Raw genomic sequence first — 6,602 nt, 5'->3', positions numbered from 1 at the left:
GGTTTGATTTTCTTTTTCTAGTTTCTTAAGGAGGAAGCTTAGGTTATTAGGATAGGAAACTTTCTTCTTTGTTGATATAGACATTTAGAGTTATACATTTTCCTCTAAGCATGGCTTTTGCTGTATTCCATAATTTTTATCTATTTTGTTTTAGTGTTCATTCAACTCAAAATAATTTTTGATTCCCCTATGTTTTCTTCTTTGATTCATGCATTACTTAGAAGTATGTTAGTATCTGTATTACTCTTTCTTTTGCTTATAACAAAATACCTGGAATTGCGTAATTTGTAAGAAAACAAAATTTACTGCCTACAGTTTTGGAGGCTGGGAAGTCCACAGTCCAGGGAAAACATCTGGTGAGATGAATCTACAGCAATGCAGGGTGTCCCATGGTGAGGATGGTGGAGCAAAGAGAGAGAGAGACTCTCATGTGTTCTCCTTTTAAAGCCTTCATGACCACCATCATTAATTCATTTACTAGGGCATGGTCCTCAGAATCTAATAAAACCTTTTCAAGGCCCCACCTTCTTCAGTTACCATCATTGGATTTCCCACCCTCTTAACAGTCACAGTGAGGATCAAGTTTCTAATACATAAGATTTTGGGGACACAATTCTAGCCATATCAGTACCCAAATATTTTTCTTAGAATTCTTTCTGTCATTGTTCTCTAATTTAATTTTTTTTGTGGTCAGAAAACAAACTCTATGTTATTTTAATTTTTTAAAATTCATTGAGAATCATTGTGGCTCAGCATAATATCTATCCTGGAGAATATTATGTACTAAAGATACATATGTTGCAGCCCTTGAGTGGAATGTACTATAAAGTCAGTTAAGTAACATTGGTCAATAATGTTCAATCTTCCATACCCTTACTGATTTTCTATTTACTTGCTATATCAGTGATTGGAATGGCATATTGAAATCTCCAACAATTATATTTGTGTTACCTATTTCTCTTTTCTGTTAGTTTTCATTTAAGTATTTGGAGGTCACTGTTATTAGGGGTGCAGTTGGCCCTTGAACAACATACATTTGAACTTTCAGGTCCACTTTTTCAATAAATACAGCCACAGGTTCCACATCCATGGATTTAACCAACCACAGATCAAAAAACACAGGATGCAGAACCTGCATATTTGGAGGGCCAACTTTTCATATCCAAGAGTTCTGCAGGGCCAACTACAGGACTTGAGCACCAGCAGATTTTGGCACCTGTGGATATCCTGGAACCAACCCCCCATGGATACCAAGGGATGACTATATATACATGTATAATTGTTGTATCTTTCTAATGTATTGACATTTTAACATTATGAAATGTCTCTGTTCCTGTAATATTTATCTTAAGGTTTATATTGTTTGATATTAATATAACTATTTCAGTTCTATTACAGTAACTTTTTCATTAAACAAAGATCATTGCCAAGTCCAATGTCAAGGAGCTTTTCCCTTATGTTTTCTTCTAGGAATTTTATGGTTTCGGGTCTTTTGTTTAAGTCTTTAATTCATTCTGAATTGATTTTTGTGTATGATGTAAGATAAGGGTCCAATTTCATTCTTTTGAACATGTACATTCAGTTTTCCCAGCACCACGTATTGAAGAAACTATCATTTCTCTATTGTGTATGAACAAATATTGGCTAAAATTATTTTATGTTTGTCAAACTTCTATTATTTATTTATAATAAAAAAGTTTTACATAACAATTTGTAATTTTCAGACACTTCTGTGTACATTAGTATGTTTCATTCTTACAATAATTTTGGGAGGTAGGTGTTATTGTACCCAAATTACAGCTGAGATTTATTCTGTACAGTTGATAAGTGTAGAATCTTGACTGGAATTCAGTTCTTCTGATGTATTCATGTACTTCACACTATGAAATAGAGGTTCTTTTCGTTAAAAATTTGTCTTATTATTCCTACAGCTTTTGTGTGCAATGAGGATGCATAATGATTTGGTGTACTTAACAGAGAAAACAAATTTAATAAATGAATTCACAAACCACAAGGGATTACGTAAATATTAGGGCATCTATAAGTTAAGTCCTAACTATCTATTAAAAATGGCATTATCTTGAATATTTCTTTTCGTGAAAATATGACCATAATATAATAGGTGGGAAAAGGGTACAAAAGACTATGTATAAACAGAAAAGATGGTCTAGGCCAGAAATAGATGCACACTATACGTGATTCATTCATGACAAAGATGACACTAAAATTCAGTAGGGAAAGAATTTATTTTCAATATTTTTTTTCTGGAACAATTAGATATCTATATAAGAAAAATGAATCTTGCTCTATTACTTTACACCATATTTTAAAATTAATGTGAGATAAACCATGAATCTAAATACACACAAAAGATAAAATATCTAGTAGAAAGCATAGAATATCTTCATGCTTTTGCGTAGAAAACTGCTTCTTCATTATTACACAAAAACAATATCCATCAAAGAAAAATTAAAAACTGTACTTCATCAAATTTAAGAAGTAATTTATTAAAAGAAACTAAAGAAATTGAAAAAAAAATCCCCAAACCAAGTGAAGATACTCAGAATACTTATATCCAACAAAGAGCTTATATATGAAATACCTCAAGAATTCCTACAAACTAATAAGGAAAAGACAAATGAACTTATTTTTTAAATTGAACAAAAGATTTAAACAGACACTCTGCAAAAGAAAATACCCAAATGACAAATCAGCAAAAATCAATGGAACTAATCAGTGAAATGCAAATTAACATCACCATGCAATACCACTACATTCCCTAGAGAATAACTCTAAAAGACTGACAATACCCACTTGTAGGCAAGAACGTGGAGTGACTGGACTATTCATATCTTGCAAGAGGAAGAGTAAACTGGTGCAATAACTCTAGAAACCTGTTTGCCAAATCTACTCAAGCTACATATATATTTACCCTATGATTTAGTAATCACACTCCTAAGCATATACTCAAGAGAAATGAGTGCATATATGCATCAAAAAACATGTGTAAGGATGTCTGTAGCTGCTTTATTCATAATAACCAGAAACTGGAAACAACTCAAATATTTATAGACCGAAGAACAAATAAATTGTGGCACACAACAGAAGAGCAGACAACAATAAACAATTGACAAGTTAATGATACATTCAACAATGTCAATAAATCTCAGACATTACATTGAGAATCCAGACACACACAAAAAGTTCATACAGGATGATATCATTCAAAAATCAAGAATAGGCAAAATTAACAAATGATGATAGAGGTAAAAAAAAATCATTATCTCTAGGAGGACAAGGTACCACAGAACCTTCTAGAATGCCAGAAATGCTCTAGATTTTGATGTGACATTAACGTGTGACTGCCAAGTCAACTGCTGTTGCAGTTTAAATGTGTTTCCTCAGGCCAATGCCTCATAACTGATTTGTAGGGATGAAGCCTGACTTCAGCTACTGGCTACGGTCTGCTGCCTTGTTCTTCACAGTTGTCTGGACCGTAATTTTGAATCCTGAGTTTTCACTGGTTAAAACACTTACAGAACAGACATTCTTCCATCCCTTTCCTTTCACCTCTGCTGCCCTCTAAGATTCTGAAAGATATCACCGACTATTTCTGGTGTTAGCATGACCATAGCCAAGTAGCTTCTTTACATAAGCCCTTATGAAAAAGTCACCAATGGCATATTGAAACCACCAGCACGCACAGCGTTTTTTAAACTTCCAAACTTTTTCATTTGAAACAATGATGGGATATGCTTGGACATATGTATTCTAATCTTAGCATCTTAAAGGTGATTGAGTTCTAGGTTGGCAAGATAAGGTATTTTTTCTTTATTTTTAAAATTCTCCTTGTTATTTTTAATAATTTTGCTTTGCAACAAATAAAAATAAAAAAGACTACATCTCTTTTTATTTGTGCTAAATAAATATTAGGGCTGACAGTGTCTTATCTTTCTTCATTTCCTGCTTTGCCATTTAAGGCATGTCCCAGAGTGGAAAAAAGATGCACATGTGTTCTCCCCTCCCCCTCCCCCACCCCTTGCACTCTTAAAGGAAGTCAGAGTAATCCATGTGGCCAAGACACACTATTGTTTTGATAACCTGCATCCAGTAGAGACACATCCCAAATATGGCTTTAGAGCAACCATGAGACTGTTTTGTGTATAGTTTCATTAAACCAGTCAGTTTGCATGAAACTGAAGGTTTAGAACCTGCCTAAAGCTTGGAGCTCAGGAGCTTCAGCCCTAGCTTCTCAGGACAGCCAGTCTGTCAGAGGACCCCACCAGGATGCCTATGCCACCGTTTTTGTCACTCCTTCTACTTCCCGCACTCCACTGCAGAAGGGCCCAGAGTGGAGCATTGGCCAAAGGTAGAAAACTTTATTACAGTTCTGTCCTCGAGCTCACAGCCTTGGCCCCCAACACACTCCTTCCACACTTATCACCTCCCTACTTCCCTGGCCCTCATTCTAGTCATAAAGTTTGCAGAAGTTTAAAATGTGATCAGAATTAGTTCCACTAACATATTTCTACTCTATCTTTTTGAACATGAGTTCATTACCTCATAACTTCTAAGCCTGAACTTTTGATTTATGATAGAAATAAAATGAGGTTTCCCTTAATGAATGAAAGGGTATGTGACAAAATTGGGATTATGTAAAGCATCCCGAGAAATCATGGATGAAAAGAGTTATCGGTGAGTAAATCTCTAAATTGTTTTCGTGGTCTGTTCTGTTTGACTCAGCATGTAAGTTTAGACCTGGCATCTAGACCCATTACTGTAATTTATTTTTCTTGCATTTTGAAAATATCACATTAGTTATTTTTAATAGTGCTTCTTCAAATGTATGCTAAAGACAATCTTTATAATTCTCTTAGGTGATGAACAAAAGCACAGAAATATTAGTCTAAATTGGAAGCTCACACGGGGATTATAGCTATTGCTATGTTTTATACATTATGTAATTTCCTCTTGGCAGTCACAGATTTTGAATTTTAATTGTGGTAATCATAATAACAATGAAAATGAGTGACATCTTTTACCACCATGAGCTACCCTCAGCCAGTCATTTGTTCCTGGGATGCCAGCTGTCCTTTGAGCAGATGTGGAGTCCCGAGCTGCCTGACAGAGGATGACAAGTGAGCAAGATTAGGGGAAACATCTCCACTCTCTGCCATGGTGTTGTCTGACTGTCTCTCCTCTGTCCCCAGTCATACCACCAGTTCACAGGAACAAAATGCACATCTGGTTAGTATGGAAGGGACAAGATCACTGGGAGTTCGGTAGAGTTTCATTTTATTCTTTATCCACAGCCTGGTTTTCCTCAGCATTAGCAGTAGTGATATTACTCAACAAAAAACGTGAATTTTCTTCTGGGAGATGGCTCATTAGACTGTCTCATCAGAGAGTCTGCAAACAATCTTGTAAATGAAAAGACAAGTTCTCTTATACAGACTTCCAAGAAGACTGTAACTATTTGGGGAGAGATACAAATGAAAAAACCTTAAACAACTTCTTTGACAGCCCTGTTCACAAGTTTTGGATAAGAATTCAAAATGATAGTGATGTTTTCTATTGCAGTCACCCTCCTGGAGATAAGCAATCATCTCGTGCATTCCAAGCAGTTTGGTGTTCCCAGTTGAACTAGACTCTGAAGCACATTTTCTAACACATCTGAAATGTCCCCTGATTTACCCTCCTTAAGTAAAGTTGATGACCCACTGTCAGGTCCACAGTTGCTCTAGTCCTTGTCATCATGAGTGTGTTGGATTGAGAAGTTCGGCTGAACTGAAAAGCATCAAGTAAGGAACTAACATGCTCATTCCACTCTCCCCTGACAGATATTGGCAGAGAGAAAATATAAACTTAACGATGTCCTAAGGGCTCAGGTGAACTTTTCCCTCCACTTATAAACACCTCAAAAATAAGGAGAATGCTGGTGAGCCAGCCAAGACCATCAAGAAGTTTCTTCCACAACATCTAATGTAAACTCTTCAGGGGAAAAATTGGTACTACCCTTTTCAAGATAAATAATCACTTCAGACACGTTAACTCCAGGCTCTTTTCTAATATTGATGGCTTTAGGAACAGGCACATCTAGCATGTGTGAAAGAGATACAGATGGGTTGTGTGTTCTTAAACTGATGATTAAAAATGAACCACGGGGAGTCTGGTTCACTATAAATTTCTTTTGGTTCAATTCAATCAGGATATTGTTTTTTCCAAGTGGTGATTTTAAAAGCAAAAATATTAAAAGATTTTCTGCATTGCCTAATATTTAGCCAGTGTCTCTTTGAAAGAGAGCTGAAAATGAGAATCAAATACACACCATGAACAGAAGATGAGGTTTTCCAATCCTTAGAAAGTCCCTCCTGGTTGGGCCGGCCCGGTGGCGCACTGGACAGTGCGCCGCTTGGGAAGCGCGGCGGCGCTCCCACCTGAGGGTTCGGATCCCACATACAGACCGGTTCCCGCTCACTGGCTGAGCGAGGCGCGGGAGCAACGCTGAGGGTTGCAATCCCGTTGCCGGTCCCCGGTCCGGTACGGGGGCAACACTGAGGGTTGCGATCCATTGCCGGACACGGAAAAAGACAAAAAGACAA

This window comes from Galeopterus variegatus, unplaced genomic scaffold (genome assembly GCF_000696425.1).
Source record: "Galeopterus variegatus unplaced genomic scaffold, G_variegatus-3.0.2 Scaffold1776, whole genome shotgun sequence".
Lineage (NCBI taxonomy): Eukaryota > Metazoa > Chordata > Mammalia > Dermoptera > Cynocephalidae > Galeopterus > Galeopterus variegatus.
This window is presented reverse-complemented; position numbering follows the sequence as displayed.